A 12342-nucleotide genomic window follows, 5' to 3' on the forward strand; every position below is an offset into this window, starting at 1 on the left:
CTGCCTGAGCAATGCTAGAAACTGACCTTAGGATGTTACACATGCAGGGCAAATGTTTAAACAGTGTTATACTCTCACTTCCTTCATACAGTTTCATAACTTACCTTTTCCATCTCATAGCACTCCTTGGAGCTCTCTTACTAGTACATATAATTTACCTGAGGTTTAATTAAACAACTTAAAAAAATTTAACCTTATTCACTTAATAGCATCCACTTTAATAATGGTATAACACGTAACAGTATAAAGTATATAAATATGTAATAGCTGTCACACTTCATGTAACTAAAACCTGGATGAAGCCATTTCCTATTAATTATAAACAATCGGTCGCAAATTTACATGGCTTTCTACTTCATCTAGGTCCTCTTAGAAGCTAGCATTCACATACACACTCACAAGTTTGGTGTTCTTTACATACACTTAAAAAAATCACCATCCTCCCACTGAAGTGATTGCAAAAGTTTGTACAACAAGCCTCTATAGTATTTTCTTTAGGAATCCTCAGATTCTTTTCAGAAAAGCCTAAATATTTTTTTCTAATGTTCCAGGCCTTCATAAACACTGCTGCAAGACACCACATGCTCTCTATATAATTAACTGATTTGCAAAGTCCAGTTATCCCTTTTTACCCGCCCATCACTACAGCCTAAACTATCTTGCTTAATTGGTTAATGTCATCATGGAATTAAGGCAATGCTGATTCACTAGTATTCGTTCAGCCTCTTCTGTTCCAACCTAGCCTTTATATTTAAATATGAATAAGCAAACAATATAGAAGCACTTAGCTCTGCTCATCTTTCAAATGACAACTTTCAGCTCCAATTATATTTTCTATGCAGAGGTACATGTCTATTTCGAGTACTTTTGTTGTCTTACTCATTCTAGGTCTCGTGCTTTTTCTGGAGCTGGCTAAAATGTCCTTTTTAAAAAGTTTTGTATAAACATTTAACATTTTTTTACTTCCAAACCCCTAACAATTTTCATTACAACTCTTGAATTTATTTAGAAGCTCCATCTATATACCGATGGTTCCTAATGTAGTTTCCTTGATTTGTCCGCTAAAAAATGCTATTACACTTAAAGGACAGATAAAATAGTAACACAAACTTAGGGATAAGCAGTTACCTCTTGAGTTTAAATTGTTTACTGAAAAAAAATAAGCAAGTGTAAATTGCTGATGTAGTTGGATAGAAGCATTTTTACCATGACAGGTTAATATATTGATAATTGGTATGGCTGCTAGGTTCTGTCACATTTTAGAGTGCTCTAGGTAGACATATTTTGTTTTTATTTGCATATGATTGCATTTTCTCTCAATCTTATAGATTCTAGGTATACTTCTCAGCATTGAATTGTTTCAGTATACATGAAGGCCTAGATGCTTTGTTGGCTATTGGTGGTCAAGTTGGCTATATCTGGAATTAACTAAAACCTAAGAGGCTGGGTACATCTGGGATTTTTTTTCTTTTCTTGTCTTTTCCTTTTGTTGTTTTTGAGACAGGGTTTCTCTGTGTAGCTTTGGAGCTTGTCCTGGAACTTGCTCTGTAGACCAGACTGGCCTGGAACTCAAGAGATCCGCCTGGGATTAAGGGCACGTGACAATACTGCCCGGCGGGATTTTTTTAATTAAATCATTTGACTTTTAATGTGGATCTTTTGAAGTGGGAAGATGTACCTACCTGTCTTCACTCTAGCTGGTAAATCCACTCCCTCAGTGGCAGTAGAGTCACTTCTTCAGGTTTCCTGTGTGTAGTAAAGACCAGCCAAAGACATCCAGGCTTGTGGACTGAAGTACTGGATTTTTGGATTTTCCGTTGGTAGACAGCAATTGTTGGACTAGAGGAACTACAGGCTGTTAAGCCAGTCTTATAAATCTCGTGCGTGTATTCATGCTATCAGTTCTGATCCTCTAGAGAACCATGATTAATACAGATACATAGCTCAATTTCTAGTGTTACAAATTCTCATTCTGAACTCCTCATTACTGAATCTGTTTTTACGGGTCTGGGGGATTTTGCCATACGGATGCATCTTATTAAAAAGTAAATTCAAAATACCTTTCACTCCGCTGCCAGAAATCCAACGGGGAAAAGTGTATACTAAACACATTTCTAATTCCTCTGGGTTGAGATGGGTTGACTCCCAAGATGGTTTCTAACCATTCACAAATGTTGCAATCTTCCTTACACTTCCCTGAGACCACATGGGATAAGCGAGCTGAACTCGAAAGTTAATAAATAACTTGAAACCTGACAAGTGCCGAGAACCAAAAACATGGGTTGGAAGGCCTTGCAGAGAAATCTGAAATCACCGTCATGTCGCTTTTCTACAGTCGCCGGGGCACTAGGAGCCAGGTTAGCTCGCCAAAGCCGCCGAGGGGCCGAAAGGAACCGTACTAACTTTGTCTGCCTGGTGGTGTCAGCCACGGGGAGCGCCGCCCGCCCGGGAGAACATCCCCCGTGGGGCCCGCCACGCGTCTTGCCCTCCGTAGCGCCCACACGAGCGTGGGACCCCAGGCCCAGGATGTGCACGCCACAAGACGGCGGTTAAAACTGTTACCACCCCCGAGGTTTGAACTATTTCAAACTCGGCTCTGGAGCCCGCCCGTCCCCTCCCCCTCCCGAGAACCACCCGGCGCCTATTCCCGCCAAGAGCTGGCCCGCCCTCCGGCCGGCTCCCGCCACCCCCGACCTGCCCGCCTCCCGCTCGCTCATAGCGGGCTTCGGTCCCGCCAAGCGCCCGGTCCCCGCCCGCCTGCCCACGGCTTTCCTGAGAGGCACCCCACGTTGGCAAAAGAACAAAGACGGCGACCGGGGCGCTTCCACCCAGCAAGCCGCGTTCCTCCGAGCGAGCCCTGTCACTCGCGCACGCGCTGCCGCCGGCGAGCCTCGCGCTCGCGGGGCTGGGGCTCGCCCGAAAGGCTCCCAGCCCCGACGGGCTCTCTGATTGGGCGGGCGCCCTCTCGCATCCGCCAATCGGGGCGGCGCTTGATTGTGCAGGGGGGGCCAAATAAAAGCGATGGCGATTGGGCTGCCGCGTTTGGCGCTCGGTCCGGTCGCGTCTGACACCCAGTGGGACATCGAAGGCAGTGGAGTCCCGGCGGCGGCGGCGGCGGCGGCGCGTGGGGGCGGCGCGCGGGAGAGGCGCGGGCTGGCGCGCGGGGCGAAGGTAGCGCTCGCGATCGGCCGTGGGCAGCCGGGGATCTGGAACGCGCCCCGGGGCGGCGGCGGCGGCGGCGGCGACCGCGGGACCTCCGCGCGGGTGCCCGGCCAGTCTCCGGCATCGCCCAAGCGGGGCTCACCCGGGCGCCGCTTTTGTAGGCGCGGAGGGAGGGAGGGAGGGCGAGCGGCGGGAGACCTTCCTGGGGTGGGGGGTCGTGAGGTGCGGGTCGGTTCACGCGGTCCCACGAGCGGGCTGTGTGGATCCCCGGAGATGCGGGCGGGTGGGGGCCGGTGGTGGGGGCTTCTGTCCGGGAGCCCGATCCCGCCGGGCTGGGGCTGGGGGCGTTCCTGTGGCCGATCGGGGCCGGCAGCTTCGAGCCTCGAGCCTCCTTTGTGTGGCGGGGCGGCGCGAGCGCCCGGGTGGGACGGGACATACACACAAGTTGGTGGGACCGAGCCGAGAGTCCGTACTCAGACAAAGGACAGACTGTGTCTCGGAAGGGGAGGGGAGGACGCGACACTCGGGGCTCCCGCCGCGCGGGTGGGGGCGTGGGGAGGCGCGGCGGGAGCGCGAGTGGGCAGGGCTCGTCCCTGCCTGGCCCTTGCTGGGGGCCGACCGACTAGCGCCCGGCCCTGCTGCTTCGGGACTACGTGCGCCGAGGAGGGAACTCCCTTAGCCCCGCGGCTGACATTTCCCCGAGAGCCGGGAGCGTCCCACCGCCTGGGGCAGCTGGTGTCCTCGCCGGGCTTTGTGCTAAGTTCGATGGAAAAGTCGAGCTGTGCTCCGGTCTCTCGGTTGTGTTGGCGTGGAGGGCTTTCTGCCGAGTTCTCACTTCATTGTACATCCCCCGCTGCACGCACCCGATCTTTGCCGCGGGGCTACTTTTTGAAAATGGGAGAAATTGAGAAAGCACGGGCTTTCGGAAAACTTGGTGAAAGCCTTGTGAGTTCCACTTTCCAAAGAATCGTAATCTTAAAAAAAAAAAAAAAAAAATACGGGCTGTTTTGGCCAACTTGTGTTCGTCTGAGAATGGCGACAGGTGCTAACGAAATCAACTGTCATTTACTCAGCGATTATCCCCCAAATCTCCAGGGGTTGAATGTGGAAGAGATGATAGAAGTAGATGGTCGAAATAAAATGCTCACGAGAAATGTGGGTTTAAACTGTAGAGTTGACAGTTTCTTCTTAGTGGGTCATGTTTTCCTTGAACAATAGCTTTGGTGAGTCAGAAAAGACGTTTGTTGCCTAAGAAATTCGATTGTATTCTGGTCACAATTCAGTGAAACTTCCTTTGTTTATCACATAGGAGCTGTAGAATCTAAATTCATTTGACGCAGAAGTCTGTCTTTGATATTTAAAACACTTTACAACAACACTTTCTCAGTTTCAAGAAAATCGTTATCAATTTAATTTATGAATTTATGGAGTTTTAATGTCACATAAAACATTTGAAAAATATTTTAAAATACTAATGCTGTCACAGTTGAATGTAATTTATATTTCTGGCGATTTTAAAATTTATTTTCTATTGCCTTTCACTAATGAACATTAGCAGTGAATTCCTATTTAGAAATAAAATATAAAGCAGTATAATTCTAAGTAATTATTCATAATTTTATTTGCAAGAACATGGAAATATTTAGGTTATAATTTAATTTGCTGTTCTTGTTCTCTCAAGTTGGAAAAGGATTGGGTTCTGGTCTTAAATGAAAGAATCCTTCCTTTTCTCTTTCGAGGTGTGTTAGAGGATGAGATATTTAAAGTCCCAGAAACACTTAGGAAAATTGCATCCTAAATTTTTATTTTGATGGGGCTTGAATATATTTCTTTATTAAAAAACAGAGAAAAGCAAAGCACAGGCTCTTCTTACGGCATTGTTTTATCTGATGAAAACCTCAAGTGTGTCTGCTGACTTACAGCTTCATACAAATGGAGACAAAGAAATGTGGTGTCTGTGTCGAATCTCCATTGCTTCTGCTTTGTAGAGCGGAGCATCCCAGACAGACATTCCAGGTGCTGCTTTAAGTGTTGAAACTGTAAAATAATGTTTCTATTTATCTGAAAATCTTACTGATAATCTCATTCAGTATGGCGTGAGCTAGTTGTGTAGAATTTTGGTAGAAACTTGGGTGTTAGAATTACAAAATTCCACTTTGCCTGAACATGTGATTTGTTCTGTAGTAGACATTTGCTGTCTTATACTTGCCACAGATATTTCTTAAAACCTCTTTGAGAAATTGGTTGAGTTTTGCCTTATGTTCTGGTAGGATTGAGAGTGTTTAGGCAGTCTACATAGTTATAGAAAAGAAAGCCACTTGTTGATTTAGTGTAGGTAGAAGGGTTCTTTTTGATACTGATTTTCTCTTGCATGGATACATGTAACCATTATCTCAGTGTTGGCCATTTAAAGGTTTTAGGCAGATTTCCCAAATCACAGAATTTTCCCAAACCCCAAATTCTTTTGCTTTAGGATGCCCTTTATACTTTGAGGTTATATGCTCAAGAAGTTTAAATTTATTCCATTCTTAGCCCTAAAATAATAAAAAATAAAGTTGATTTGCTTTTTGAAAACCAACAAGGAAAATTCCTCTGCTGATACAATGAATTATGGGCTAATTAGAAATGGTTTATAGATTAGCTTTGAAGTCTTTATGTCAATATAGATGGTGAAGAGTTTTTCTGTGAATTACATAGAAGTTATGGGTTGATGAAATCTTTACAGTGGAGCATGGGTAGAAAGGAACAATACTTTATTAAATCAGGAGAAAGGTCCATCAGATTGTGTGCTTTATTTTGGAGAGGCCATCCCAGAGTTCCTAGGGTGGCGCCCCCCCTTTTTTTTTTTTGGTTTCTCAGTATAACAGCCCTGGCTGTCCTGGAACTCTTTGTAGACTAGAGATAGCCTGCCTCTGCCTCCCAAGTGCTGGGATTAAAGGCATGCACCACCACTGCCCGGCTTCCCAGGCACGCTGATATCTCAGGGCTTTATTCATGCTTTTATTATAGCATGTATCAAATTGTTTGCTTGTTTATGTGTCACACTGTATAAGTGCCTTGGGACAGAGGTTCTATCCTAGTTTTGTTTGTATGCCTAATTCCTAGGTTGGTAGTTTCCAAAGACTAGGGATTTTAATAATCAAATGAATTGAGATAGGAAAGATACAGTGAAATAATTTGGCCTTTGAGTGCTGGGGTTATAGGCACATGCCACCATGCCTCACTTTTCTTTCTTTGAGATCAGGTCTTGATTTGTAGCTGTGGCTAACCTAGAATTTGAGGTCCTCCTGCTTCAGCGTCTTGAGTGCCAAGTTTATAAATGTGTAACCACTGAGCTCTGCTTTTCCTTTTTTCTTTTTTTGAGATAGATCTTGCTGCGTTGTTCAGAATGGCCTCAAACTATTCGTTGTCAATGATCTTCCTGCCTTAGCCTCCTGAGTAGCTAAGCTTATAAGCATGTGTCACTGTGCTGTGCTTGAAGGTGGCAGGTCTTTTAACTGGTAGATACATTGTTGGAATTAGTAAGTTCTTTACTGTAATAATTTCAGGTAGGTTTTGAAGCTAAAACTGAAGGAAGCAGTGAGATTATGTCACTGATTGGGTTATTCGTCACCATTCTTTTATGGTCCTATACTGCTGTGCAGCTCTGCAACCCGCTCTACATTCCTCTCAGTGGCAAAAGTAGAGATAAATCTAGTAGTATCTCAGAAGTTAGAGCTCATACATTTCTTTTTCTTTTTAAAAATTTTATTGGGCTGTCAGGATAGCTCAGTGCTTGCAGCTGAGTCTGATCTGACTTTGCTTCATCCTGGACCATCATGGTGGAGAGAAGTGTTTTACAAGTTGTCCTTTGACCACCACGCCATAACACACACACACACACACACACACACACACACACACACACACACAACTTAAAAATTAATTTATTTGCTTGTATGAGTACATGAGCGTGCGTGCGTGCGTGCGTGCGTATGTATGTGTGTGTGTGTGTATGCCAGAATTGAATTTCCAGTCCATTGGTGCTGGAGTTATAGGGATGCCTGGCTTTTATCTGGGTGGTGATCAGAATGCAGGTCCTCATGATGTAGCAAGACTCATAACTGATGAGCCATCTCTTCAACCCAAGTAGATAATAAATTTCTAAAATGGTTACATAGTTCCATACCATAGCAGGGTATACCTCTGTGACACAAAAGTATGGCAGAAATGAAGTGAAAAAAGGAATTTCTGCATAGTGAACTCAGGCACTGTATAATGAAGTTTTGGTCAGTGATACCATGTATATGAGCATAGTGCTACAAGATTATTGTTTACCATGTATATGAGCATAGTGCTACAAGATTATTGTTTACCATGTATATGAGCATAGTGCTACAAGATTATTGTTTACCATGTATATGAGCATAGTGCTACAAGATTATTGTTTACCATGTATATGAGCATAGAACTACAAGATTATTGTTTAATGACATTGTAGCTCTTTAGTTTGTATAAGTACACTCCAAGTGTTACAAATGTATCTCTGTCATTAAGCCATTTGTGACTGTGATATTAAAGGGTCTACTATTACTGTATTTCTTAAAAATAGTAGTGACGTGTTACTTTATTTTTAACTCATTTAACAGCAGATGACCAAACAAAATACAGTGAAAGCATACATTCAGTAAGATATTCTGACATAAAAGGGGAGAAATTCTGATACATGCTATAAAACCTTACATGGACTTTGAGGACCTTCTGCTAAGTGAAATAAGCCAAAAACAACTTTTTGTTTACTTTTAAGATATATTTATTTTTATTTTATGTGTTTGAGTGTTTATTTGCATGTATGTATGTGTACCATGCTTCTGCCTGGAACCCATGGAGGCCAGAAGAGGGCCTTTCTCATATCCCCTGGCCCTGGAGTTACTGATGGCTTTACGAATTGCCACGTGGGTATTGGAAACAGAACTCAGGTCCTCTGGAACAGCAGAAAGCTCTCTTAACTGCTAAGCCATCTCTTTGGCTCATATTTATTTTTTTAATTTATTTTTTTTTAATTCTTAAAAATAGAAGCTGGGCGTGGTGGCGTATGTCTTTAATCCCATCACTTGGAGGCAGGGGCAGGTGGATCTCTAAATTAAAGGCCATTCTGGTTTACAAATTGAATTCCAGGGTAGCTAGGGCTGTTACACAGAGAAACCCTGTCTGGAAAAAACAAAAAACAAAAACAAAACAAAACAAAAAAGATTAAAAAAATAAACAAGTAATTACATCATTTTCCCCTTTCCTCTTTCTTCCCTGTAGTTCCTCCCATGTACCCCTCCTTGCTCTTGCTCATGGTCACTTTCTTTGTTATTAGGGAGTGTGTGTGTGTGTGTGTGTGTGTGTGTGTGTGTGTGTGTGTGTGTGTTTACTTAAACATATAAATACAACCCGCTCAGTCCCTTTAGTGTTATTTGTATGATTTCACTTTTTTTTGGATAACCAATTAGGGTGCTCATCCCTGGGGAAGACTCTCCTACTCAGCATTCTTCCGTTGCCTGTAGTAATTTGTTTAGGGGTGGGGCCCTGTAAGATTTCCTCTTCCATGTTAATATGTGTATCGGTGGTGTACTTCTTCAGGTCTTATTTAGGCAGTTGTATTGTTGAGATAGCATAGGTGAAGGCGCTTCCTTGTCACTTCTAGGAGACAATCTCACAGCAGACTTCCTGGTCTTCCAGCTCTTAGAGTCTTCCTGCCCCCTCTTCTGATGCGTCCATCCCCTGTACCTTAGGTGCAGGAGCTGTATTGTCCATGTGTCAGTTGAGGCTGGGCACCATAGGATCACTTCTGCTCTGTACTTTGACTTGGTGTGGTTTTCTATAATGTTTTCTGTCTGTTGCCAAGAGAAGCTTATTCAGTGAATGCCGAGACCTGTGCTTATCCCGCTAGGCCCTGGTGCAAGAGGTGCAGGACCTAGATGGGCTGCAAGGGTGACTGCATGCCTGGATGTGGCATGAGAAGGATCTCTTTTTTTTGAGTCAGGATTTCACACTAGAGACCTTGCTGGCCTGAAACTTGCTATATCAGCCAGACTGGTCTCAAACTTTGAGACCTGAATGCTAGTATTTGTAGGCATGCACCACTATACCAGCCTTGAGACAACTTTCTATGTGTGGGTGTATTGTGTTTGTGGATATTTGTAGAGCCCAGAGGTTGAAATCAGATGTCTTTCTCAGTTATTTTTTCACCTTATTTTAGGATAAGATACCTTACTTGAAAGTGACAGTCTTTTAAACCATACATTATATGGAGCTCACTGATTGAGCTAGGCTGTCTTCTAGTGTAGGGATTACAGACATTTTGCCAAATCCAAGCTTTTTTGTTTTGCTTTGTTTAGTGTGGGTGCTGGGGATCTAGACCTAGGTCCTTATGCTTGCATGGCAAGCACTTTATTGATTGAGCGACCCCTATAACCCCCTTGAATTGACTTTTTACAAGGCTGAGTATGTAGCTCATTAGGTAGAATGCTTGCCTAGCATGCATGAAACTGGGTTGGACCCTAGCACTACATAAAACCAGCTGTTACAGTACTGGCCTTTAATTTTAGCAAATGGGGGCAGGTGGATCATAAATTCAAGGTAATTCTCAATTTTAGCTGTGTGAGAACTCATTTTGAAAACAGAACAGGGCCTACGGTAAGATGGCTTAATGGCTGTACAGGTGCCTACAGCCAGGACTGATGACTTGAGTTCCACCTCAGGGACCCATGTGGCAGAAGGAGAGAATCAGCTCCCCGAAGTTGTTCTCTGACCTCTACATATGTACTGTGTGAATGCACATGCCCATACATATAATATGTGTACACACAAAAAAAATCTAAAAAATGTAATTAAAGGAAAATAAAAACCCTCAAAAACTTTTAAAAGCCCTTTCAAAAAGGATTTATTTTTGTTATTTTTAATTATGTCTATGCGTGTGGGTATGTGCACGTGAATGCAGGTGACCCCAGAGGCCAGAGATGTTGGAACTGGAATCCCTGGAACTGGATCTCAGGCAGTTGTGAACTGCCTGATGTTGGTGTTGGGAATTGAACTTGGGTACAGAACTTGGGTTCATGCTCTTTCTTAACTGCTGAGTCCCTTTAACAACTTTTATAAGGCCGGGCGGTGGTGGCGCACACCTTTAATCCCAGCACTCAGGAGGCAGAGCCAGGCGGATCTCTGTGAGTTCAAGGCCAGCCTGGGCTACCAAGTGAGTTCCAGGAAAGGCGCAAAGCTACACAGGGAAACCCTGTCTTGAAAAAACAAAAACAAAACAAAACAAAACAACTTTTATAGAAAACAAAACCCAAATGATCCCATTTATATGAGGTAGCTAGAATAGGCCACTTCTTAGAGACTGAGTAGAGGTTATCAGTGCTGAGAAGATAGGTAAATGAGCTACTGTTTAGTGAATAGAGTGTTTGTTCAGAATTATGAAAGAGTTAAGATAGTGTTAACAGTATATTGAATATATTTAGTAAGCCTTCTAGATCTAGATTCAATTAATTGTCTGCTTGAACATACTACCAGAAATAATTTGTGTTGACTATGGAACAGCCATGTTTTCTTGCTACTTTTCTCTAAGTAATACAGTGTAACAGCTGTATACATAGTGTTTGTATTATATTGGGTATTATAAGTAATGCAGAGATGAGCTGACGCACATGGGGTAGCTAGGTTTTGTGGTATGGGAAGCTGAGGTAAGAGAATCCCTTGTTCTTGAGTTTAAGACCAGCTTGGGCAAAATAGTGAGACCCTATCTCAAAACAACTCAGTGGGTCAGTGAAATGACTCAGTAGGTAAAGGTGCTTGCTGCCAAGTGTGCCGACTTGAGTTTGATTCCTAGAGCCCACATGATGTTTCAGGTGGTTGGGAGCTGCCAGACTTGATTGTGGGAACTGAACTCAGGCCTTTGCAAGAACAGTATACATTCTTAATATCTGAGCCTTTCCAGCCTCCAAACATCTTCTAAATATAAACGGCAACTGCTATTTTATTTGTTTAAATTTTTTTTTATTATTTTTAGTTGTGTGTGTAATTGTGTGTGGATATGTGCACTTGAGTACTGGAGGAGGCCAGAGGTGAATTCTCCCGGGCTGGAGTTTTAGGCTGCTAGGAACCAGACTCACGTCCTTCCAGTCCTCTGCTGGAATTGCTCATGCTCTGAGCCACTGAGCCATCTCTCTAGCCCCTCATCTATTTTTAAAGGTATTTTATTATTTGACAATTACACACACACACATGTATTTTGTTCATATTCACTCTACTGTCCTCTCTTATCCCCCTCCCTTTCCTCTTCCCCAACAAGTTCCATTCCTGCTTTTGCCCCTCCCCCCTTTGACTAGCTTATTGAGCTTAATTAGGGTTGGCTGTGTGGACATGCGTGTGGGATTTACTGGAGCATGGACAACTTAACCAGTATCTACACAACTGAAGAAACCTTTCTTTAGTAACCATTAATTCCCAATAGCTCCTCAGCTAGGGATGGAGCCTCATGAGCTCCATTTTCATTTTTTGAGACAGGGTCTCAAGTAGCTCAGGCTAGCCACCTTTGAATTCAGACCCAAATGCTGGGATTAGAGTTATTTGCCAACATGCCCAGCTACTTTATTTTATGTAGAAAATAATGACAAGGGCTGGAAAGAGAGCTAGTGAGGGTAGAGAAAGATGAACTTGGGCATTTGGACATTGGATTTTGATTTAAAGTTCTGATCTCCCTCTACTTCTTGTTTGTGTAGGGCAGCATAGGGAATCCAACCTAATACTCCCTGTTTGCTGCCACTGTGCTACACTCCAGTCTTCACGTTGTTTTATGTAGGGTCTGCAAATTAAGAATATTAACATTAAAAAAGTTGTAAAACATTGCTATCCCCTCAAGAAAAAATTATGTAAGGAAGACTGCTGCGTCCTCTGCCAGCTCTAAAAGACTCACCAATGTAGCTCTACGGAGGACAAATTGATGCCCTTATCCGCACATGCTGCCTTTGTAAAGTGGAGTGTGGCTCACTACTCCTGGCCTCTGTTTTTCTCTGACAGACTTCAAGTGAAGTGATCACCCTTGTACATCCTTTGTCTTTATTTAAAAAACAACAACTGTGTGTATGCCTGTGTTTGTGTCATGGTGTGTGTGTGTGTGTGTGTGTGTGTGTGTGTGTGTGTGTGTGTGTGTGT

The 12342-nt window shown here is 43.5% G+C and overlaps 1 protein-coding gene across 8 annotated transcripts in view; it reads left to right on the forward strand.

Moving 5' to 3' along the window:
* Nucleotides 1–3043: 3043 nt before the first annotated feature.
* Nucleotides 3044–12342, forward strand: part of Ezh2 (enhancer of zeste 2 polycomb repressive complex 2 subunit) — a 69853-nt gene continuing 60554 nt past the window's right edge. For 3 of the 8 annotated variants that reach the window (XM_037203599.1, XM_037203604.1, XM_028876434.2), the window contains exon 1: nt 3046–3171. The gene's annotated coding sequence lies outside the window, so the exon portion shown is untranslated. Of the gene's footprint in view, nt 3172–12342 lie in introns of all 8 variants that reach the window. The other 5 variants (XM_028876433.2, XM_037203601.1, XM_037203603.1 and 2 more) reach the window with 3 other exon arrangements.

This window comes from Peromyscus leucopus, chromosome 3 (assembly GCF_004664715.2).
Source record: "Peromyscus leucopus breed LL Stock chromosome 3, UCI_PerLeu_2.1, whole genome shotgun sequence".
In the NCBI taxonomy this organism is placed as follows: Eukaryota; Metazoa; Chordata; class Mammalia; order Rodentia; family Cricetidae; genus Peromyscus; species Peromyscus leucopus.